Source organism: Stegodyphus dumicola, chromosome 9 (genome assembly GCF_044657685.1).
Source record: "Stegodyphus dumicola isolate Sdum_Otavi_A_Nest chromosome 9, ASM4465768v1".
NCBI classification, from domain to species: Eukaryota; Metazoa; Arthropoda; class Arachnida; order Araneae; family Eresidae; genus Stegodyphus; species Stegodyphus dumicola.
The window spans coordinates 154,648,514-154,675,368 of NC_140776.1; the positions used below are offsets into that span (position 1 = coordinate 154,648,514).

General features: G+C 34.2%; 1 protein-coding gene and 1 non-coding gene across 2 annotated transcripts in view; one reads left to right on the top strand and one right to left on the bottom strand.

Moving 5' to 3' along the window:
- LOC118183576 (uncharacterized) overlaps positions 1-26,855 on the top strand; it is a 363,019-nt gene that overhangs the window by 309,150 nt on the left and 27,014 nt on the right. The window lies entirely within an intron of this gene.
- On the bottom strand, positions 25,065-25,137 carry TRNAS-CGA (transfer RNA serine (anticodon CGA)). Its single transcript has one exon. It is a non-coding gene; the product is annotated as a tRNA-Ser (tRNA).

Sequence of the window (26,855 nt, forward strand, 5' to 3'; positions counted from 1 at the left end):
TATTTTTTTTACATAAAACCACCGGGCTAGCATAACTACTTGAGATGGGCGTTATGATCTTTTTACGTAGCATATCGGTGATATGCCATTTTATAATTTTTTCCTTATTCTTATCATACCGGTATGCTTTGTGGCGAACTGGCATTGAATCTCCGGTGTCAATACTATGGTTAGTAACCTGAGTAAATCCTGGAATATCACTAAATAACGAAGCAAATTCACTTACCACTTGTCGGATTCTTTGTTGCTCTTCCTTAGGCAGGTGGTTAAGGTTTAACATTGGCGGTTCCGTTTTTTCCTCTCGAACTGGTTTCATCGTCAGCTTAAGGGACGCTTCATTAAAATCCAGCGTTGCTTCTGCCTCTGAAAGAAAATCTATCCCTAAGATAATATGTGCTTGCAGATTCTTTACTATAAAAAACATAACCTTTACTTGTTCGTCCTTGATACGAACGTATAGCGGTACTTTAACTATGCACTTGCATCTTTCTCCTTGCGCAGCTAACACTGTCGTATTATCCGAATTATATATGCGGTATTTCCGAAAATACTTCCTAAAAAAATCTCCTGCCACACAGGAACACTGCGCGCCTGTATCCAGGAGTGCGGTGGCTGGGATATTATTCACCAACACTTCAATCTTCGGAAGAGTCAAATTTTTCACCATTACTGTATTTAACTTGAAGGAAGAGGGGTTTTCGTGGCCTTCGGATTTCCGCACCCTCCCGTCAGCAGAAATCCGTTTTAGTTTAAATTATTTTTCATTTCCGTGCTTTCCTTCTTTTTTCACTGGCCTTGAGACTTTTTTCCTGGATTGCTATTGAACTGTCGACGTTCGCCGGCTGTTTTTGAATGCTCGGGTTTCCTTGCCCACTGATTCGCTTTGCTTCCGTAGCCGTGTGCTTGAGTTTGCTGTAGTCTTGGCGCACCAAATTGGTTTCGCTGTTGATATTGGCATCTTTTTTCAATATCCGCCGTTCTTCTACTTTCAAACTGGATTGCTAGCTCAAATAAGTTTTCCAGTGTAGTCGGATTTCTTAATTCAATAAAGTCTTGCACTTGGGGCAGTAACCTCGGCAAAATCACTTGAATTATCTCAGGATCCGGACGGATTCCATACAAGAGTTTGAAGACGTGAATTTTTCTTAAAATAAAGTTTGAGAGATTTTCGATTTTTTGCTGATATATACTGAAAAGTTCCGTTTCTAATTTCGCACAATCCCTTACAACAGGGAAGGCTTTTACTAGGGCAGTCTTGAAATTTTCGTAAGTATAGGTGGGACTTCCTGCTTGACCCAAGAGACTTCTGCCTATACATTTGAACCAATTAAGCGCTTGGCCCCTCAAAGCGCTGGTAGCTAAGGTAACTTTTTGAAATTCGTGCACGGGGTAGAGCATGAAGTGGTCATCCAATTTTTCCAAAAAAAAAGTTACCGGTGAGTTTCCATTAAATGTTGCTTCTGGTTTCATCGAAGCGCGCATGGTCTGGACGATGTAACCAAATCTATCCAGGGAGGCAGCTGGCATTTCTGGATTCTGAGCCGCTTCTGCAGGCAGCACAGGTTCTTCTTGAAACTCGGCCATGGTTATTCTTCTTCGTTGGGCGCCACTATCAGGTTCAATGTTCCGTCTTACTTTCTTTGGGAACATGCAAGGACCTGACTCGGAACAGAGAGCTTACTAAAGCTATGTTCAATAACTGTGGGAAGTAGACAGGATACACAAGAAGGGTATACAAAACCCTTTATTTTTCTCTCTTTACAATAATTTCCGTACTTCGGAATACAAAGACCCACTACTTGTGGTCTAAACGTAAGAATATAAAAATATAACTAAACGCTAACTTAACTTTGAAATAATAAACGTGGAAGATTGGCCTTATATTAACAGGAAGCCGTATGTAGTACAGAGAACTGTTAACACTACAATACGTTTAAAATTATCAAGAGGATTAAACCTCTGGCCTGGAAGGCAACCAGCAACTGAGTAAAACTTCTAAGGTAAGCGGCCTGCTTCGACTAACTCCTTCCTCTCTCTCGCTTGGCAAAAAGCCACAACTTAAGTACTTGCCGTTCGCCAGACAAATTTTGCATAAATAAGTTAACGCTTTTAATTCTGGCCGGAAGTAGAAAATAAGAAGTGATAGTAAAGATTTAAAATAAAATAAACGTTATTAAAACTTAAGATCCTTACAATATAAGGCATTTTCTCCCTCCTTTCCACATACCTTTGTAAATTGTGATGTAATTGGAAACATATTAATATTTTTACTGAACCCTGGACCTCTCGAATTCAAGAGATCTAGGGTTCGAATCCCGGGGAGGGCATTGCATATTTTTACGTTTCCTGCATCAAAAAAACCTAATGACTCTACAAGTGGCGCTGAACTAAAAGGTTGTGAACGATAATTCGTCACCACCAGAATTTGGTGATTGGGTCATCTCATCCCCAGCCGCCCTTTAAAAGAGGGAATATATAATATATTTTCTCCTTCTTTTCCGCATGCCATCGTGGTGTAATCGGTGTTGGTGTATTTAATTATGGCAAAGCACACGAGGGCTATCTGCCTAAGGGGAGGGATGCCTTTCGTGGAGGACTTTCTAAGGGAAACTGGCTCGTATGCACGTTACACATGGGGAAAACCACGAAAACGCCCATGCAGCCAGCCCGTTCGCGGGATTCGAACCTCGGACCGAACTACCAGTGTTCAGCGACTTTACCGCTCGGCCGCTTGTGGTGTAATCGGAAGCACATATATATATACTTTTGGTGCTTTTTATTGCAATAAAAAAGGAAGAAGCACAACTAGGTGTTATATCAGTCCTGTATACAAAATTTCAACGTTCTACAGTTAAACGGTTTTTATTTATACAAGATACATTCATACATAAGTACGTATAGACGTCATGGAAAAAATACCTTTTTAAAACATTTTACAATCTGCTTTTGAAAAAAAAAAAAAAGTCCTTTATTCTATCCGTACGGATGCGACGTAAAAAAAATCGTTCGTCTGTATGGATTCAGGAACGATGAAAAGTGATATTTCCGTTTAAATATAATATCCAAAATTTTTCGCGATTACAATACTTCCTTTAATTCGTACAAGGAAGTAAAAAGGAACAATGCCAAATTATTACATTTTACTCCAAAAAAAATTAACTGGTTATATCAAAATACATATATAACACATGTGTTATATTTGTGGTAATTCGCTCCTATAACTCGTCCGCTTTTTCCTAAATCTGGCAACAGCGGCAGCAGCGAGATATCTCAAGGAGGTTAGAACCTCTTCAAGCTGCGTGAGGAAATGAAAGGAGACTTCCATTCCGATGAGGTTAAGATGTGGCGTTGGATGTAACTGAACTATTCTGCCCGACGATGTTGATTGATGATATAATTTCCTTTCATGATGAATAGAACTTTTTTTTTATCTTACTTCCTTTCACTCTGTACATACCATAATCATGTTCATTCTTTCATCATTAAATACCTTTAAAATGGCCCACCAGCGGCCGAGCGGTAAAGACGCTGAACACTGGTAGTTCGGTCCGAGGTTCGAATCCCGCGAACGGGCTGGCTGCATGGGCGTTTTCGTGGTTTTCCCCATGTGTAACGTGTACACGAGCCAGTTTCCCTTAGAAAGTCCTCCACGAAAGGCATCCCTCCCCTTAGGCAGATAGCCCTAGTGTGCTTTGCCATAATTAAATACACCACACCACACCACACCTTTAAAATGCCACTGCCTTCCTCTATTTTAATCCTAACCTCATCCCACATATTTATACAGTGTATAAAGGTATTTTGACACAAAATCGGACTTTTTCTGGAATAACATGCAATTTTTTTTTTTTTTTTTTTCTATATTTTAATTCTACGACTCAAATTATGCCAAACAGCCCCGTTTTGTAAAAATCACACGAGTAGTTTTTAAAAACTTAGCTCTCAAAATTTTAGCTCCTCATTGTAATTCAATTTGATATATATTCATTAATATCGCTTTTTTATTAAACTTATTTGATTCTTTCTTCCATTCCGAAATTTAGGTTTACACCTGCAAAAAATGAGTTTTTTATTCAAAATTTCCTAAGATAAACGTGAATTTGCATATTGGTGAGTTTTGAAATTTGGCATATTTGTTATAAGCAATAAAAACGCCAAATGTGGTTTAAGCACTTTGTTACAATTATTAGAAAGTATGAACAATAACTTCTTTCCTCTCGTGTACAATAAAAAAAGGAAAGGAAAATAGGTTGCTATAAATTAAGAAGATCGCCAAGTGAATTTTTCTTGGCGCAAACTGAAAAAATTCGCCAACATAAATTTTTAGATTTCTCCATAAATTCCAAAAATTACAAAATTATATATCAAGGCATAATTTGAGTCTTAGAATCGAAGTGTGGAAAAACATCATTATCTTATTCTAGAAAAAGTCCGATTTTTTCCAGACATCTACATTAGAACAAAGCTATATATAAATCTAATATATATCCTAAGCCGCGCTTTCGAGGCACGAAGAATGCAATATGAATTTCGTCAATCGGCCCAGTAAGACGGGAAATATACTATCTTTTTTTTTTTTTTTTTTTTTTTTTGCTCAGTGTGCATCTTACTATTTCATCGTCCATTTGTTTAGACTGTAATACCATCTGAAATATCTTGGGACTGAAAGAATTAAACTGAAAATCTTAATGTTTTCTTGACTTCTGGAGCAAACATAAAACTTGTTAATTTAAGATGACGGAAAGCTGATGGCTGTCAAAATTAATTCGAATACTGAAATTCCTTGAGAATACCACAGCATGGCAGCTCCATGTTTCTTACAACTGTTATTTTTTTAATATCGTATTAAAAAATCGAATCATTATTTCGCTTAAAATGTCCATTTGAAAATCACGTCTGATTTAATTGCGCAAACTTATATTGGAAAAAATAACAATTTAAGTTATCTTTATTTCTTAAAACCTACACAAGAAAACGTGTTAGCTTAGTTCTGCCAGAAGATATGACATTTAGATTATTTTATCTATATTTTTAATGCATTAAAATATCAAATTCGTATGCGTAAAACCGTCTTATACGCAAATCCGTTTTTTATTGAAACATATAAGCCAGAAAATGTGCAACTGCGGAAGTGAATTATTTCCATGACACGAACATATTCGATGATTTTCATAGTGGAGATTTTTGAATACTTACGCGACCTTGAAATAGGCAATGCATCATGTTGAGAAAAATATGACTACTGTTGGCAATGCTTGCTGAACTATTGTGTCAAAGCAGAAACAAAACTAAAATTTTTCACTTCAATAACTTATTTTAAATACGTGAGTAGTTTACATAATGAAGAAAACCCATTTATCAGTATTTTTTAGACATCTGCTTTGGCAACAGCTCCAGTAATCTTTGTATTTCTAGTGTAGTAAAATTTTGTTATCGTAAATATTATATATTGCAAGTTTTGATAATTATATGCGTAAATATCGTACTTAAATACATAAATTTAAAACTAAATCAACATAATGTGAGAAATTTTGTAGTAAGTTTTGCGAAGACAGAAATATACAACACGCTGCACTTGAAAGTGAAAGTCAAAGAACTCTGTGCTATAAAAGAAAATATAGTTTAGGTGTATTTAAAACTTGTGGAAGAAACTGTAGCTAGACTGTGCTGGGAATGCGATTACTGCCCTCCACGACAAGCCTGAATGTTCTTTGACCAAGATAGATAGACCACCGTCGATCATCGATCACTAAGCCATCTTGTCCTTTTGAATCTTTTGAACATCCAGTATCCTGGGAAATAGATAGAGTAAAAGAGGTCTTCTAAACTTCCCTACATGACATCGAATCCTGCTCTTCTTGATAATTTTTTCTTTAGAGGTATCTCTCTAAATGGACAAAAAGAGAAGGACGTCTATTAAAAAAACTGTTGGTTTGAAGCATTGCAACTTAGTGCTATAAAAATGACTGACTGTCAGATTTAGATGCTGATTTCTGTGATGCAAGATATCAGATGTTATTTTTATGCGTTTTGAGTGACATAACGAGCCCACAATGAAATTGCATTCTAAGGTGTGCTCTAGAGAATTTATGATGTAATTAAACATCTGTTTAGCAATGCATTTCTTCTTATATTAGAACTCTAAACATCCAAATATTTGAAAACTCCAGATGATTGTTTTTAAGTCTAAAGGGATTTGAGTCCCAAAGAACTATACTTTCGTTTTGGCATTTTGCGTTGGACTCCTATAAATGTCGGTTCACTTTTCAAACTGTTGCCACAAAATGTTAGAGTCCTGCATTATATTTGAAGAAATTAATAATGAAAATTCTGCATAAATGTATGTATATTTCTCGCATTGTGATAAACCAACGGTATCTAGAGCCATCCAATTTTGAATTACGTAATCCTACTGCGAATATGGGCATCTGAAATCCCAAATTTGAAATTTGGAATTTGTTTTATTATCGATTTTATATTTTGTAAACCTTTAACGAATTCTTGAGTAACAAACTCAACGATTTAAAAGGGAGAAATGGCAACACTCTACGGCGGAAAAAACGTTTTTATCTCCAGAAAGTCGAACTGAATATCGGAAATTCTAAAGCTAAACTCATTTTTAAATTATTTTGCGACATTGCTATTGAACTAAATTTTATGGTTTAAGTGCAAAGAACATGATATTTAATAAAGGTAACACACAAAAACGTTAAAAAAACGCCCTTTTGGACGTAATTTAAAATCAGTAACACTTCATATTTTTATTTTTATTTTTTATTTTTAATTTTTTATTTTATTTATTTATTTATTTATTTTATTTTTATTTTTATTTTTATTTTTTTTTTTTTAGTCCAAAGGGATTTGAATCCCGAAGGACTATTAGTTTCGTTTTGGCATTTTGCGTCGGACTCATAAATGTCGGTTCACTTTTAAAACTGTTGCCACAAAATGTTAGAGTCCTGCATTATATTTGAAGAAATTAAATAATGAAAAATCTGCATAAATGTATGTATATTTCTCGCATTGTGATAAAACAACGGTACATAGAGTCATCGAATTTTGAATAACGTAATCCTCCAACGAATATGAGCATGTGGAAGACCAAATTTGAAATTTGAAATTTGTTTTATGATCGATTTCCTATTTTTTAAAACTTTGACGAATTTTTGATTAACAAACTCAAGGATTTCAAAGCGAGCAATGGCAACGTTGTGCAGAAAAAACATTTTTATCTCCAGCGCGTGAGTCTCTGTATCGGAAATTCTAAAGATATGCTCGTTTTAAAACTATTTTGCGATATTGCTGTTGCACTGGATCTTATGGTTTAAGTGCGAGGAACATGATATTTAATAGAGAAAGGTAACACACAAAATGTTAAAAAACGCCCCTTTGGACGTAATTTAAAATCTGAAACATTTCGGATTTTTTTTTTTTCTTTTTTTAAGACTTATTTAAGCATTTATTACAATGCAAGTAAGAAATATTTTAAGTTTTTTACGGTTATTTTATAACAGAAAAAGTTGTACTCTTAACTAACAAAAAATAAGATTACTTCTGCAACATAAAATAGAAAATAATTTTTTAATGAAATTATTTTTTAACGAGATACACAATATTTTTTTTCATAAAACAATAAATTAATTTTTTTCTTAAGTTTTAAAACTAAGCTACAATCTTGTTTTAGATTTTACATACTGAACTTAATAAGGTATTTCTCTCGCTTCTTAGCATGTCTTCGGGTTGACCAGCACACTCGGCGCGTATTCGAGAAGTCCGTGGTTCGAGTAATGGCGAGGGCATTGCGCATTTTTCACCTCTTTTGCTTCAAAATATCCTACTGTCTTTTCAAACTTAAAAAAGTTATTTTCAATTCGCTTTAGGAGAAACCCACAGTTTGTTTCTATTTAACTGTAACTAATATAATATTTACTGAAGTTAAATTGAAAACATAGCTTTATATTCCTTGTTACTAAATTCAAACTCATTATTAAAATAAAAAATCTGATGTGTACACCACATGACTTCCTTGTACGGAATATTAAATTATGCGCATTTTTTTCTTGCATTTTATTTAAACTTATTCGATTGAATTAAACCTACTTCGCCGACAGCGCATAAACCACAATAGAATAAATGCATTCTTTAAAATTCACTTTGTTTACCATAGCGACACTCTGGCGCTAGGTTTACTTAACAGTATTATATTTCATTCAAATTATAACTCAGAATGCACAAAATGTATATCATTTAAAGAATTATCTAATCGTTGCCACATGTTCTATTCAAATACTATAATAAAGCTAGAACTATGTATAAAAGAAATTAAGCAAATAAAACAAAAAAGAAACAGTTTTTCACAGACGATTGAGTATTTCTCATTTAATTAATTCAGTTCTCACTTCGCGAGAAGGCAAAAATACAGAAAAACTCAAAATATCTATATTAAAAATTACGAAGGAAATTTCAAACGCTTATTTCCTCGAAAAAATTCCAGAAAGAATTAAGCATGATTTAATTGGCAATAATAAATGAATACGTTATCTTTGTTGTTGCGAAGCTAAGTTTCTCTAGATTGGCAACAAATCCACCAGTCTCCCGTTTCAAATGTAAACATCAATGGCCGCCATTAAAACAGGCTTAGCGGCAATTAAACAACTTTAAAATTGCTGATAATTCTAAAAATATTGCACACAGATTTACTAAAGGCATAAAATCCTTAACCGGAAGATATAAACAATATAATTCAATCATTTTTAAAGAAAAAAAATGTACAATTTAGAAACATATAAGAGTAAAGAAACTGAGATCACTGAGCCGGGTGATAGAGTGGATATATATATAAATATATTTATATACGTTTGGTGCGGCCGATTGCAACCAAAATACGAGGTGCACATCTACATGTTATAGCAGTCCTATATAAAAAATTTCAACGTTCTGACGCTACTCGTTTTTGAGTTATGCGAGATACGTACGTACGCACGAACGTACGTACCTGCGTACGTACGTACGTACGTTCGTACAGACGCCACGAAAAATTCTGTTCAGAATTAATTTTAAAGCAGTTTTATAATTTTTTTGAAGGAAAAGAGTACGTTATTCTGTCCTTACGTACAGATATCACGCAAAAACGTCGTTAAATTGCATTCGATAGCGGTCAAAATGGATATTTTCGTTGAAATATTCTGCCTGAAACTTTTCGCGATTACAATACTTCCTTTTTACTTCGTACAAGGAAGTAAAAATTGAAAACACAACACATTTAATTAAATCAAGCTCAGGTTTAATTAGCCTAGAAATTAACCAATGATCCTAATAAACAGATTCTATTGTACGTTCTGTATAAAAAGATATTGATGAAACTGAGTTTCCGTTTTTCATGTCTGGAAAGTGCAACTTAGGATAGTTACTAAATTAGCATTGTTTTAATATAGGTATTTTGACACAAAATCGAACTTCGTCTGAGATGACATACGGAGTGTTTTCCATATTTCGATTCTACAGCTCAGATTCTTCCAAAATGACAAATTTTGAAAAAATCACACGAGTAGCTATTAAGTAACTATTTCTCAAAATTTTAGCTCCTCAATGTTAACTGAATTTGGTACATATTTATTAATAACTCTTTTTTATTAAACTTGCTTGATTAATTTCCTTCACAGTTTGGAATTTAGATTCAATCCAAATCCAATTCGCGGATATTTTCTAATTTAATTTTTAAATTTGTACTCCTTGTAATTTTTATAAATTTTTCGGAAACATTTTTGAATTGTAACCTATGAAATTTTTACGATAATTTTAAAGTAAACGTATTTCAAAGAATACCTGAAAAAAAATTAGACATTTTTTTCATTCAAAATTTCCTATGCTGTACATGAATTTACATATTGGTGAGTGTTAAAATTTGGCATCTTTTAAGCAATAATAATGCTAAATGTAGTTTGCATATCTAAAAATAGCAATTATGTTAAAAAATACAATATATAGAAAATTATTTGAAAGAATGAACGATGTACTTTCGTTTCCACCTTGCAAGGAAGGAAAGTAGGTTACCATAAAGTAAGAATTTTGTGAAGTGAATTATTCTTAGTGAAAACTTAAAAAAATCAGCCAAGATAAATTTTTGAATTTCTCGGTCAGTTTCTCACAAAATTTTACAAAATTTAATGTTTATGCATAATTTGAGTCCTAGAATCAAAAAGTGGAAAAAATCATTATGTCATTTTAGAAAAAGTCCGATTTTGAGTCAAATTACTTATGTCAGAACAATACTATCTATAACTCTAATATATATCCTACTTCGCGCTTTCGAGACTTCAAAAACGCAAGTTAAATTTCGTCAATCGGCCCAGTAGAAGAAATATAGAACTGTCTCCCTCCCACCTTTTTTTTTCGTGCAAAGTCTACATAATTTTTAGTGAATATGATTACCTACTATTAATATGTGCACTTGACTATTCAAGAAGGTTAACAGAGACAGATAATGATAAACTATAGCTATTACCCCAAATAAAATGATCAGATTTCTTCGAATAAAATTATGCATTAAAAAAATGAAACGAATTTCAAATTAAATGTGCAATTATTCTGTGTGAGAAAATATAAAGCCAGAAGAAAGTCAATTTCTATTTAACATTTTAAAATGCAATAGTTTTAAACAAAGATAAACTCTTTTTAAGAACGAATGAATTTAATTTCATTCACCAAAAATTTCTCACCAAGGCATTTACGCCCTTCATTAATTCAAACTGATCCAAATTAGAATAAATGAACTACATTTTTTAGCAGTGTTTGACTTGAAAACTCAAATACTAGATCTCTTCTGCCTGAGCTTTAAAACTTTCATTGTTTTACCTTAAAGCGAAGGCAGCGTTTATTTATTTAGGAGTATTTTGTCTTACGACTCTGATTTAAAACGTATGTGGAACTTTATTTATTTGTTATTCTGTTTCAAATGTATTAATGGCAAGCAAAAGAAAAAAAACTAAAAGCTATTTTCCGTTGAACTACATTTGTAGAGCATATAAAATAAAACATCGTCAATAAAAAAGTAAATAGTTTTACTTCGGTAATAGGTTAAATTTTCATTTTTCAATTTATTTATGTATTGTCTCAAAAGCTATCGAGGGAGATCTATTTTGTGAAAGTAAATGGAAAGAATATAAAAAGCGCGGTGTTTGAGAAAAGAAAAAAACAAAAAATGTACAAAATTCTTTCGCATGGGCTCTTATTTATTTTCTTTCTAATTAGAATTTCTAATCTCTATTTTATCATATTAAATTGATAGCATAATTAATTAGTATTTAAGTTCAGATATTTTCCACTGCCAAGGAAGAATGTAATAGAATCGATCAGATTCTTAATTGATTTTTCGAAAAAAAAAAAAAAAGGTTAATCTTTGGATTATGGTAACTTGGTGATTTTTCGGCGAAATTTGGCGACCAACCCTGCTACAGCAACCTGCTAGTTTTTGTTTGCACGCCATTTTGTTCTCACGAAGTAAAGTCCTTTTTTTTTTTTTTTTACTCAACATTTTTTTCCAACAATCTGCTAGCCGAATTACGCTTATGCTAGAACTTTTATGGAACAAAAGTGCTTAATCATGACGAAGATTAGGTGCGAAAGTGCAGAATCGCAAACTGCTTGCCGCGTTTTTAAGAATTGCACATACACGGTGTCCATGTACACGTCGACCTATTTTCACTTAAAAAAAACATCCCATAATTGCACAAAAATGGCATTGTGCACACTCTTGACTTTATCCATGTACACTGCTAAAGTCCTAGCTAGTAACCTTTATCGCCTTACCAAAATGTCGCCAAAGTACCTGTTACCATATTCCAAAGATTAGCAGAAAGAAAAAAAAAAAAAAAAAGGAGGTTAAACCCAACCAAATTTTGAAATTTATTTGAATCTGATTACCATTTTCTTCCAAGAGGTCCTCTTTTGCATCTATGTACGGATTTCTTCTTTTACACGACATCTAGAATTCTTCCTGGACATCATCTACTGAAGGATGTTTAGTGTCTTCTATAAGTCAGCTTCAGTACTCACTATTGAATCAGTATCTTAAAGTGCAGCAATGAGTTTCATTTTCAACTACTATTGGAAGACAAAGCAAGAACCCTTATAAAATGCAAGATATCAATTTCATTAAGATTGGAGATTTTGCTCCATTTGAACACGTGATGTAGGAAAAGACTTCCTAAAAGAAATCTAGCTCTTACTTGCATTACACTTATAAAAAGCCACAATATTTCCCTGAAACAAATACCGTCATTTACAGAGTACAGCACCGAAGGTGAACTGCCAGAGTTTCACAACCGAAACAACTTGGATGTTGGAATGGTTCTGCAACATCAAAGATGACAGGAAAAATTAGAAGGCTAGCATGAAGGGGATTGTTGACAAAGGATTTCTCCATCTCAGTTCAAAAGCCTATGAAGCGTTTTATTATGAAATTTTGCGATGGTTTGGGATAATATTTCTCCCGGTAGACTTCATTTGTGTAAGAGTGGTATTTTATTACTTCATCACTATAGCGTATGAATGCATGGTATCTACAACAACTAAAACTTTTGAGGAGGAGACGTTACACGTAGTGATACGTCATCACCACTGTCTCCGAAATTGATATCTTGAAACTTATTTATTTACCAAAGTAAAATTTAAAAAAGTTAGTAACCAATGTAAGTTAGTTAGTTAAAAACCAAAGTAAACTTTCGCCACTTTGACAACATATGGGCAAGGACGGATTTAGACTTGATAAGGCCCCTAAGCTTTTAAGATACAGAGCCCTTTATAAGTCCAGATATTATATGTCAGTGCCAAATATGATTTTCGGATGCTTAGAGGGTTTTGGATGGCCCCTCAAGAAGGCGGGGGCCCTAAACTGTAGCTTGTGTAGCTTATACGTAAATCCTACGCTTCATATGGGACATTCAGCCGAATTGCTGAAGACGACCATTAAAAGCACTTCCAGGAAGGGTTCTAACCGCTGCATAAGCACTGAAATCTGAGCGTAAATATTAAATGCGACAACTCTGAAAGAGATAAGGAGCACATTTTATTCAAACAAGTACTTCAAATAATGATTCAGCATTATTTGATGTGTTTAATCAACTCTCAGACCGTCGTTTAACCAAACCTCGTTTAATATTAACCTTTTGAAGACAGGATGGCCATTATAGTGGCCATAGAGTCCTCTCTTTGAAAAGACGGGGTTGTCCCCTTTAGTGGCCATGTCTTTTTGCCCCATTTTCCAGGCTGAAAAGTGGGGTGAAATGTGAAATTTGACGTCCCTAGGGTTTTAACCACTTATCTCTTTCAAAGGTCTTCCTTTTGCGACATAGATGCACCCCTCTGAGAATCCATTAAACTACACACAAGAATCTTTTTTGCAAATAGGAGGTGATTTCTTAAAGGGGGAAAGCATTCGGTTTAAGACTCCCCGTTCTTTGGTTGCTTTTACTGCTACCAAAGCCTCGGCCTCAAAAGGTTAAAGTCATGAAATCGATGTATCGCTATACCTTGTTAAATGCTAAAGTAAAAATTTATATATATTTCACCTTTATTACATCTCTTTATTGTAGTTTGTTTGTGTAATTCAAAAACCGAAATACATATTTAATTTTTTTATAAAGCACAGCTCGGCTGTCTTCTTAAATGCAGTTTTAAATACAGTCAAAAATCGTCAACTTTAATACATATGTCTTCCCTTCTTGTATGTATAATTTTCCGTAATATATGTAGGGTTTACTTTCAAAACATGAGGAGAGCGCGTATATTGCATTATTATGCTTTATTTTACTAAATAAAAATTAGATAATAATGTTGCGAGGCCCCAACTTGTCAGCAACAGTAGTAGTGACTGCTATGAACTGTAAATTACACAAACTCGTAAGAAGGGTTTAAATCCCTTTTTATTCCACTTTAGAAATCATAGCTGCGTTCATTTGACGCTCACAAACTACGCCGACCCAGCGGTTTAACAAAATAGAAAAGTACAACTAAAAATAAATGATAGAATGAATAAATAACGAGGTCACTACCTACGAGGCTCTATAATCGTGATTAACTTAACCGCGTTCTAAGATACAGCTGAGATTCAACAAACTTACTGATTAAGAAGTTGAAAGATTCAACGAACTGCCGAAATAGGCACATAGGCCGAAACGCGCGGTTCTTAAATTTCTACCTCGCAACCTTCACGCTCGCGATTCAAGAAGCACACCTACAATCTCGCTTCCCTTCTATTTAAACTCAATTTAGTTCTGCTAAAATTTGAATACTCTGCGAGTTCTACTACCATTTACATACTCTGGCATTGGCAATTCTAGGGGAAAGTAAATGCTTGACAGGAAAGATAGCTTAAACTTAAAATAAATGTTAGTTAAAATAAATAGAAACCCTACAAGATAAAAGTAATAAAAGGTAAGTTAAGTAAAAATTAATATTGCAGGGAATGTCATGATCAGTCCACACAGGATTCATGTAATGATGAACATTTATCACACACTATTAGTTCCACAGGCACGTAGGCTCATGCCTTGATAGAATACGTTATTCCACAGCTAGCTTTAGATAATATGATCAGTTTGGTTACAGTAACTTAAACATCGAAGGAACTTAAACATAAAAGGAAACCGTCTGTTACCAACAACCTTTGGAGGACAAGCAAGCCCTCTGCTTGCGTCTGCTACTCTCCACGTCTGGACGCTTTCTCGTGTTGGTCTCGTCTTCTCCGCACTGTCCTAAGCTGTAATGACGTCACCACGCTACGTATTCTAATTCAGCATCGGTCGTCGATGATCTCCACATATATATGTCTCGCTGCAAAGGACATGTTAACAATACTTCATCGATGTTTTCCTTATAAATGCTAATTTTATTCTTCCTTCCAGCATGCCTATTTGGCGTAACAGTAGCACACTCGACGCGTATTCCAGAGGCCCAGATTCGAGTCCCGGCGAGGACATTGCTCATGTTTCATGTCTGCTTCTTCAAAAATAACCTAATGACTCTACATTAGCGCCCGAACTAAAAGGTGGTGGGCAATAATTCGTCACCATCAGAATTTGGCGATTGAGTCCTCTAATCCCCAGTCACCCTTTAAAAGGGGGAATATATAAGGTATTTTCTCCCTCCTTCCAGTATGACTTCGGGGTATAACGGTAGCACACTCGGCGCGTATTCGAGTTCGAGTCTCAGCAAGGGCATTGCTCACTTTATTACATCTCCAACATAAAAAAAAATACTTAATGACTCTATGTGTCTGATATATAAGAATATCTGGGGTATTTCTGAAGCATCTGTTGCTTCGTCTAACTGAATTATAAATTTTGGATTGCTTTAAATTTAGTAATAAATTACTCTAAAATTTTTTGCGAATTTCAGATATTCTATTGGTGGTGGCGTTATTCGACAACGAAATTTTCTCAAATTTCATAGCGATACTAACCATTTAAATTTCAGCAGGTAATACAAGACCTTCTCCAATGATATAAGTCTATTTCGTTTTAGCAATCAGTTACAAAACTTCGTATGATGCGAACAAATATTTTTCGCTAATAATGATAAATTTCTCAAAATATCGGTTTCTTTATTTGAAGATTTTAATAGTCTTTGAAAATTTTCTTTTGGTTCATAGATGTACAAATAATACTTGAATTCAAGAGACCTTTCTAATTTTTATTATTTCATATAGTCCTAGCAAATTAAATAAAGAGGTTGTTTCCTGCCACCACAGTTGTTGAAACTTGGAGATAACTGGAAAAGTGTTTCCTGAAATTTTCGTTTTCGCATATAAGATGCCATTTTCTGGTTACTAGATTGTGTTTGAAGAAACTTTGTAGTACTGCCATTTGGGTGCGATTCGCACACTTTTTGCAATTAAACAGAAATATCAGACTGCATTGGAAAAGCATTATTACCACCCCAGTGGCGTCGACCACCACACCGATGGTGTCAACCTTATTCTTGTCACATATGCATGGCACAGAATGTTACGTACTTTGTGTTTGCAGTAAATTTAGATATTGAAATCTTTATATACGAGGGCTATCCAGAAAGTAGATTACGTTTTGGAATAAAAAAATAAACAAAGTATAGGAAACAAATTTTATTATATACAGATGAAAGCCACACTCAAATACTACTTTTCTACATAGTCACCATACAAATTAAGGCATTTATCGTAGCGATGTACGAGCTTGGAAATTCCTTCGTCGAAAAATTCGGCCGCCTGCGCCTTCAAACACTTCGTTACCTCTTCTTGCAGCTGTGCGTCGTCATCAAAACGCTGCATAGCCAGCCACTTCTTCATTGCTGGGAATAGGTGGAAGTCGCTCGGTGCCAGGTCGGGACTGTACGGCGGATGAGGAAACAACTCCCACTTAAAAGATTCAAGAACTTTACGAGTGACATTTGCCGTGTGGGGCCGGGCGTTGTCGTGAATCAACAAGATCTTAGAGCTCAACATTCCTCTGCGCTTGTTTTGAATTGCTCTTCTGAGTTTTTGGAGAGTTTGGCAATACCTTTGAGAGTTTATTGTAGTGCCTCTTTCCAGGAAGTCCACCAAAATTACACCTTTTCTGTCCCAAAAAACAGTCGCCATCATCTTCCTTGCCGACATTGTTTGCATGCATTTCTTGGGTTTTTGGGGAGAACTTGTGTGCCCCCACTGCATTGATTGCAATTTCGTTTCACAGTTCACATGTTTCACCCATGTTTCGTCACCAGTAACGATGCGATCGAGTAAAGAGTCACCATCCTTATGGTAAGCGTCCAAAAAGTTCAACGCTGCAGCCATTCGCTGATTTTTGTGGTCCTCTGTCAAGATTTTTGGAATCCATCTTGCACAAAACTTGTGGTAACCAAGCTTTTCGCTGATGATTTCGTGCAACAAACTTCGCGAAATTTGTGGAAAACTCAAAGAAAGTTCCGTTATTGTGAAATTTCGATTTTCACGGACTTTAGCATCGACTTTTTCGAGAAGTTCGGCGGTCACTATGCTGGGTCTCCCACTTCGATCTTCGTCGTGAACATTGGTTCGGCCATTTTGAAATCTTATGACCCACTGACGCACTCCACCTTCAGTGATAATGTTGTCCCCATACACTTCACAAAGCTGCCGATAGATTTCTATCGGTTTACAGTTTTTTGCAGTCAGAAACCTTATTACTGAGCGCACCTCGCAGCTCGAGGGATTTTCAATTAACGCAGACATTTCAAACCGTCACAGTATCTGAACGGAGCACAGCACGAACCTCTCACTAGCACGGCTAGATGCAGACTGAGCTGCGCAACGCTCTGACCCCAAGATGGCCGCGCTAGCCCCGCCCCTAGCGGACACAGACGGAAACGTAATCTACTTCCTGGATGGCCCTCGTATATAAGCGGCTAAAGTGTGTGTCGCCGATAGTTTAATGTTGCCACTCTTAAAAATGAGTGCGGAAATTAAAGTTTACGCAGTTTTTAATTAATATCTCGGCCGATTAAACTCGTACGAAAATGAGAACGGTATCGATGGATTCGGAGAACTTTTTGGAATCCGAGGATACGCGTCTCGAAATTCAACTCGGCGCCGTTCTGTAGATATTCGAGAAAAAAGTATTTGGCACGTAGCCAAATCCCTCTAATAGGGAAAAACCCAAGAAAGAAAGTGGAAAATGTAGAGACAACGTAGGATAAAATTAGTTTTTAATTAATATCTCGGCTAATTAAAGTCCCACGAAGACGCGAATGGTCAAAATGGCGTGCCACAGGCCTGCGGAATCCAACGGTGTGCTTCGCTAAGCCCGAAAGCCAGCCGTTTCGGAGGAGATAATATTAGTTCACCCCATATATATATGCTGCTTAAGTGTCTGTTTGTCGCCGATAGTTTATTGGTTGCTTGCGTAACTGTACTAGCCAATGGGGTGAAGTTGCCAAAGCACAGGGTTGCCGTTTCAATTGAGACGTAGACAATTTCAAAATGTAGACAAACTTGCCTTTGCTATGACCATCAATAAGTCTCAGGGTCAAACGTTTAAGCATGTTGATATTTTTTAACCTGAGCCTGCATTTGAACACGGTCAACTTTATGTTGCCTGTTCAAGAGTTCGTGAAAGAACGGACGTAAAATTAAAAATATTGGATGGTCCTCTGCAAGGCGAGGTTAAAAATGATTTAAAGATCTACACAAGAAACGTTGTGTACAAAGAGATCTTTGACATGTGAATTAACATTTCATTATTTACATCACCATTATTGATTGAGCTAGCGATGGGCTCTTAAGAAATGTAACCGCCAGTTGTTTCCTTCACTGTACTCTACTTTAAGCAATTAAGCAAGTAGAAGGGGGAAACCCAGGGGGGGGGGCAGTAAGCAATGTGGCGCCCTCGCCGCCTGCCCTGGGTAATTCAGTTTAAATTAGCAGACACCTTTGCACAAATCATTTTAATTACAATTTATAATATCTAAAACAGCGGTGCTTTCGTATAATCGTCGGGCTTTCTAGTAACTTATACGTGAATTTAATTTACATCCAAACTTAGACAGTATTACGATTTAATTGTTACACTGCATGGAAGTGTGATATATTAAATTAAAGATTCGCATATAAGACTAAAGGACTAAGATTATTGTCATTTTAAATTTTTGTATGTGAATTAAATTTTCACGAACCCAAAATTTTGCTTTGCGACTTCATTCGGGATCGCGATTTACAGTTTAAGAAAAGCGGTTCTAAAACATCATTAAATTAAGCTCAACGAGAAAGGCCTGCTGCAACTTTAGAAGCAGCAACAGAAGGTGGATGTGGAAAAAAATGTCCTTGAGAGAAAGAACAAAGAAGAAAAGACGATCCTAGTGAATCAAGAATTGTTTCCAAAAGGGACAAAATGGAAAGTTTTCACTTAACGATATTCCCCGGCTAAAGCAGTGACAGGCTACTTCAGATGCACTTTCAATGACAATGTGATGTGACACTTTAGATATATTTTGAAACGCAGGCAACAAAAAATCACAAAAAGCAAATTTTAGTGAAAAGGAAGCCTGTTTTCAAGCAACGGAGTTTCAAGCAAGAAAATAGATGCCTTAGGAAGAAAATAACCTGATGTTTCAAGAGAAAGGGCATCACTACCAAACAATAACCTTCTTCACCACTTTCTATTCGTGCCTTTCCCTCCTCTTTGTACACGTCTAGAAAATTAAATTAAGTTTTCCATTATTTTATTTGTTTAATATTGTGCTTATACATTTTATCTTTAATGATTTTCGCTCGTTGTGTGTTATGAATTCGTACACTACGTGCTAACGCAAAATTTAAATAAATAATCTACAGTGGTCCAAAAACGAATTAATCCGTTTTATGTCAATTCGTTATATTGTGAGGCTAATTTAATTTTTTTTTTTGTTTACTAATTTTTCGAATGACGAACGGCCTTTGGAAAAGAATTAAATTCGTGAATCCATGTTTCAATGTAACGACATATGTATTTGTGAACAACGCTTTTTTCTTATGATACAAAAATGTAACTAAGGAATCACTTCTTATTTATATAAAACTAAACTAATTAACCGAGAAACATCACATGGTTTAAGTAGAAAGTAGTTGTTTTCATTTGTGCTTATACTCTACATAAACTTTATATATTGTATACCAGTCTATACTTCGCCTTGCCTACTAACGCCTAGTGGTAAAATCGCTGATCACTGGTAGTTTCCACCTGGGTTCGAAACCAGGCGAACGGAGTGGCTGCATGGGCATTTTCGCGTTTTCTCCCATAACGTATAAGAGCCAGCTTCCCTCAGAACATTACCCACCAGCGGCCGAGCGGTAAAGACGCTGAACACTGGTAGTTCGGTTCGAGGTTCGAATCCCGCGAACGGGCTGGCTGCATGGGCGTTTTCGTGGTCTCCCCAATGTGTAACGTGTATACGAACCAGTTTCCCTCAGAACGTATTCCACGAAAGCCTCCCTTCCCTTAGGCAGGCAGCTCTAGTGTCCTTTGCCATATTAAACTAAAGCTAAAACTTAAACTTCGGCGTTGGTCAATTTTACTTAAATTAATAGCTTTTTAAAAACTTTGTATAATATCATATTTATATATTTTTAAATTAAAGAAAAACTAAAATAAATTAACAAAACTATTTTCGATACTGGGTCGAAAAGGAACAGGAAGCGGTGCTTTCATCGGAATTCCCGATAAACTGTGTACGGATTTCTAATGCAAAATACCCGGATTTATGTTTAAAGAAATAAAATTTGTAGCTTCATTTATAAAATATCCTGTTGTAAATTATATATGTAAATACTTATTTTTATGTTATTTCGTTCTAGCTTTCGTTTGTTTTTGTAGTGTTATATATCATTTATATTTAGTCAGTTCACTTTCTATAACAATTTTATTGAGTGTTATTGCTTAACCGTGTTTGTAGTCACTTTATTGTTTGTTTTATGAATTATTTTGCACATCTTAGAATTCTGTATCACTCGATATTTGCACTGTGATGAAAGTTCAGTCGAAAATTGAGATGGGAGAAGACATTCTCCTGAGACGTTTTGGCAAGCGTTTTGCCACTAGGTCCACAGCACTTGAAGAATTCTCGCCAACTACACGGCATTGCGTAAATTTGAGGAGAACGCGTAGTGGAAGCTCTAACAGCGAATTGTTTTCGAAGCTTCCAGAAACGTTTAGCAGTCAAAAAAACAGTCCCCGTTTTAAGCTGTCAGCTGGTTCAGTGGTTTAGTTCCGTATCGTGCAACGACGATTCGGCTTTAGATTTTGCTCTATGAGTAATTTTGGTGATTGATTAATTTTCATTCTCATTCTGGTTAAGGAGAATTTGCATTATCCGTGAAACACTCAAATTAAAATCAAGCATTAAAGGAACTAATTTAAATTATAATTTATATTTACATGTTTTAATCTTATTTATTTATCCGTCTATCTGTCCATCTATACATTTAATATTGAAGTTTAATTACTAGCTCATAGGAACATTTTTATGTATGTGTATTTATATCTTTATTATATGCGGCTTAAGTGTCTGTTTGTCGCCGATAGTTTATTGGTTGCTTGCGTAACTGTACTAGCCAATGGAGTGAAGTTGCCACGGCATTCAAATAGTCCATATACATTAATATCATACATGCAGTTATTATTGTTTTAATTAAATTATCGTGGTATTTAAGAACATTTAAATATTTTTAATTCATACAATAGTTGCTTATTACGCATGTAACTATATTTGCATATGAATTACCTAGAAATTTGCAAATGTTGAGAAATTAAAGGCGACGAAACCAACTAACGAGTTGTGCGTAGTACATCTCATCAGGTAGGTTTACCCAAACTCCTATGCTAAATATCCTTTCGCCTAAAGAGTTTAAAATTTTGTCCGATTTTACTCCGACATTGTATTTTAAACTGAATTTTCAGCTGAACGCAAATTGAGCGTGTCAGGGGGAACGTGAACATTTGTTTGCACTAGCAATCATCTGTTTAAGATCTATTTATTGTTAAACAGCGGTCATTTCGTATGCCCTCCAAGCTTTCTAGTATATATGTTACGGTGAAACACCGAAATCTGGAGAATGTCGACTTTCACCGGTGAATGTCAACATTCACATAGTCTCTTGGTGTATGTCCAAAATATTTTCCAATTTCTGACTTACACCGGTCAATGTCGACATTCACCATGTACTAATGGTGAATGTTGAACATATAACAATATTATATTTTCTTCTCCGTAATTCAGTCGCGAATAAACGCACTTGAAAATTGAAATAAGAACTTAAGAACATGAGAACCTAAAAGACACAATACATTCAAAATGAGAAAGGAAAATAATAGAAGTTAAAAACTTACTTAATTATACAGTACGTTCTAAATGAAAAAATAAGATAACAGTAATAAAAAACTTACTAAATTATGTGATTCAAATCTTATTTATTGCAAGAACTTAAACTATTATGGCACTTTATGACCTCTCTTTTCGACTTTCACCAGAGCGTATCTGGGGTTGTCCACATACACCGGTGAGGGTCCGAATATACAAGAATGTAGTGAAATATTCTGTCTTTCACCGACGTATTTGGTGAATATTGACATTCTCCAGTGAAAGTCGACATTCTCCAATTTCGGTCTTTAACAGTAACATATATATAAACTATAAAAGTTTAAAATATACCAGTATTTAATAAGAAGCTTCGAAAATAAAATAATGACAAATCTTGAATACTATTATTCATTTTCTAAACATATAATTATTTTAATACATTTGAGTAATATATTTATTATTATTATTACTTTAATAATTTGGAATAATAATTTATTATTATTTCATATAATTATTTTAATAATTTGGTAAAATATATTTTAGATTTTTACATTTCTAAAAATCTTTTCAAATCAGAAGGACTGTGTATAAAAGAGGATTACTGCAAGAGTTAACATAGTTTAACAGCAACTCGTTCCTATTCTAAGCGCTGTTTCATGGGACATCGCAAAAACTAAAGTATTAGAAGTTTTGATTTATAACATGTAACCATCTCTTAGGATTGAAATGTTAAAAAAAGAGGGGAAAGACTCGAATGTGGGATTCCCGAAACTTTTCCAAAAATTCATGGAATTCCAGATTTCGATTGTCTCACTCCTAATTAAAAGAGAATAACATACCTCTTCGAATTACTAAAAGGTTTAATTTTAGCTACTCTGCCGTAGCATTAAATAAGTTCCCAAAACATTTCAGAAGTTAATGATTTTCTATGGTAACTAACTACTCTATACTAGAGAGTTAGAGTTTTATCAAATGTTTAAGACAATTAAGCAACGAGTCCATTAATCAAATTGTCTCTCAAAATAACATTAACGATCGTAACTTCAAGTGTTATCTAGTTCATGTTTAATACTAGGGAAATTTCGTTTTTATGCCTTTCTTTCATAATGGTAAGTCTCGTAATGGGTAATTTCGGTGAACCCGATTTCCTGAGCTGAGTAATTAAGACGAGATTATACTTGTGGTTAAATAAGTAATCTAATATTACTCTAATAAAACTGAGAAAGTGGGTTTTCGGAAATCGGTTTAATGTTAGATAACAGATTAAATTTATTTTGTCGATTTAAATGGAAAACTACATTAGCTTTAAATTTTTATTGTAAATTGACTATGTTTAAGATTATGTTTTGAAACATTAAAATTTTTTCTTTAATCTAACAAGACATCTGAGCTATTGAAAAGCAACAGGAATTTCAATAAACTGTATGTGTTTTTACCCAAAAATATTTGAATTTAAAGATGTTAATATACAAATTTAACTATTATTTTTTTTAATTAAATGTATAGAATAGATGTTTAATGTTTTCAACAAGGCGATTTTGTGTCTCAGCAAACAAAGAACATTGTTGCCACTTGAGGGGAATATTTGCAGATGAACTAGGGCACAAGTGTTTGAGTGAATAAACATCTTAAATAATTAAGGTATTTTTAAAATGAGTTTACCAGTATCCACGTCACGTTAATTTACCATGAAATAATAGAGTAGAAAATTCTTTTCTTACTATTTGAATCTGAAGTATTTAAAGCTCATTTTAAATGTAAAATTATATTTTAATTTTTAATTATTGTTACGAATTCTGTATACATGTAAACTGTTTTAATGAAGTTGTATCTAAAATTGTAGCATCTCTTCTATAATAAAACATGAATTAAGAGAGAGAGAAACTCAAATACATTAAAAATAAGTTTACAGTGGCAGGTCCATTTACCCTAATATTGCTGGCGATTGTTGCTTCAGTGTTGCAAGTTGGCAAACAAGTTGGCGATTGTTCTGGCGACTAATTTTGTTGCCTAATTCTATTTCAATGTTTGCTGTTTGGTTTGTTTATAAATTTTTAACCCTTGTACTGGTTCGATTTTTTAGAAAATTTTTACCCATACATATTTTCGCCTTCACAATTTCCACAAATTTGTGAAATCTCATACGAAAATTTTCAAAATTTTCCATAAACTTATTTTAGCTTCGATTATTTCTCATAAATCCTTTTATAACAGTCAAATTCAACATAGTCTCGATCTCAATCTTTACAGTTTCAGATAGATCCAAAATAAAGGTTTATGGATTTATAAGTTTCCCAAATTTAAGGATTTTAAAAAATTGTTCAATTGATTTTACTTCTGCGGATTTTGCTAATAATGATAAATTTTTAAAGCATGATATTTAGAATTTTTTTATTAGCAATCAATTTTTAGAAGAATATTTCATCGGATCAAAAAAATTCGGCCCTGCATTATTAGCAGTCTAATGATTTTAATTCATCAAATCAGATTACTAAACCAAACAGAAATTTATATAATTTGAATCTAATTTTGCACAACTGAGTAGATCATAAGATCTTGAAAAAAAAGGTTATATCAAACATACATCATTGTTACAGTAAAAACAGTTTTTTTTGCTTTCATAAATAGTGATTTTTTTGCTTTATTACTTTTCCGTATTCTATGGACTGAAATTTTTCAAATAAAGACACAGGAAACGTAAGTTGCATTGGTTTAATTAAATATTTTAAAACGTGTAAATAATATATTTAGCTATTATAATTTAAATAATAAAATTATATATTAGCTGCATGTGTTCATGATCATGTGCAGCTGAAAAAAAGAGCTAAATTCATGTGCGCCGATAAGTACAAATTGTAAAGGGACACTGACAGAATTTCAAGCAGCATTAAGAGTAATAACATTATGATGACATACGAAGTGTGAAGATAACATGCTTAAGAATAATTACATTCTGCTTGCTTAATTTACCTTTGTCAATTTTGATTTCATATTTGCTATTGTTAGCATCTACAAGCCTTTGGTTTTAATCATCATGACCAAGAATATTACAAAATTTAAAAAAAAAGTGTTCTTTCTCTTTTCAGCGCATTTAACAACACAAAACATTTCTCTTTTTTGAATATTTTATATTAATAATAATGACTGCGATGATAAGGGTAAAAAAGTAAAAGGAAAGAAAAGGTTTCTTCACTCTGTAGAGACATCAGGATCTTTTTGAAAGCATGAAAAATGAGCAATGCCCTCGTCCGGATTCGAACCACGGACCTCTCGAATTCGCGTCGAGCGTGCTAACCACTACACCACGAAGGCGGGAGAAATACCTTGTAACTCACTGTAATCTATAAAGAAGGAAGTCTGTGTGTTTGCTTGCGATTAACTCAGTCACTACTATAGCTATCGTCAGCAAACTTTCTACACTTCTTTCCTGGGTTCTGGGAAAGGTCAACGCCCATTTTTTCGAACAACAAATAGCTAAAATCAGAGATATTAATTAAAAACTCTGAAAACGCTAATTTTTGCCCTCGTTTTCTTCCGATGGCAACAGTCTCGCATGCTGGAGAAACAAATCTGCTTTATTTCGAGAAGTGTTGCCACGACTCGCTTTTAAATCGTAGAGTTTGTTAATAAAAAATTCCTAAGTCTTACAATGAAATAAAAATAACATGCCCAAACATTAAATACATTATTCCTAATTCCAAAAATTCGTAGGAAGCCATTTCGACTATTCCCATCTTCCAATTTAACTACATTATGGGAAAGCGCCAGTACGTAAAAACTACGAAAACACTAATTTTCGCACTCGTTTTTCCGAGTGGCAACAGCCTCGCGCGTTGGAGATAGCGTAGAAGGCGCGCGTAGAGGCACCAAATTATAAATATACATAATGTTTCCTTCAAACTTGTTAACTTAGAGAAACGAATTTTAAATTTCAAATTTATTCTTTTATTTACTATTCCCATCTTCGTACAACTTTAATTAGCCGAGTTATTAAGTAAAAAATCTAATGTGTACACCACATGACTTCCTTGTACGGAATATTAAATTATACGCATTTTTTCTTGCATTTCATTTAAACTTATTGGATTGAATTAAATCTACTTCGCCGACAGCGCGTAAACCACAATAGAATAAATGCATTCTTTAAAATTCACTCTATTTGTTTGCCATTGCGACACTCTGGCGCTAGGTTCACTTAACAGTATTATATTTCGTTCATACTCAGAATGCACAAAATTTATATCATTTAAAGAATTATCTAATCGTTGCCACATGTTCCATTCAAATATTACTATAATAAACCTAGAACGATGTATAAAAGAAATTAAGCAAACAAAACAAAAAAGAAACAGTTTTCACAGATGATTGAGTATTTCTCTTTCAATTAATTCAGTTCTCACTTCGCGGCAAGGCAAAAATACATAAAAACTCAAAATATCTGTATTAAAAATTACGAAGTAAATCTTAAACACTTACTTCCTCGAAAAAATTCCAGAAAGGATTAAGCATGATTTAATTCGCAATAATAAATGAAGGCGTTATCTTTGTTGTTGCGAAGCTAAGTTTCTTTAGATTGGCAACAAATACACTATCCTGCTGTTTCAAATGTAAACAAGCAATGGTCGCCATCAAAAAAATCATTTGGCTTAGCGGCACTTAAACAATTTTAAAATTACTGATAATTCTAAAGCTATTGCTTACAGATTTACTAAAGGCATAAAAACCTTAATCGGAAGATGAAAACAACATAATTCAATCATTTTTAAAGCAAAAAATTTACAATTTACAAATATATATAAGTGTATAGAAACTGAGATCACTGAGCCGAGTAACAGAGTGGATATATGTATAAATATATTTATATAGGTTTGGTGCGGCCGATTGCAACCAAACTACGAGGTGCACATCTACAAGTTATAGCAGTCCTATATGTAAAATTTCGACGTTCTGAGGCTACTCGTTCTTGAGTTATTCGAGATACGTACGTACATACGTTCGTACAGACGCCACGAAAGATTCTCTTCAGAATT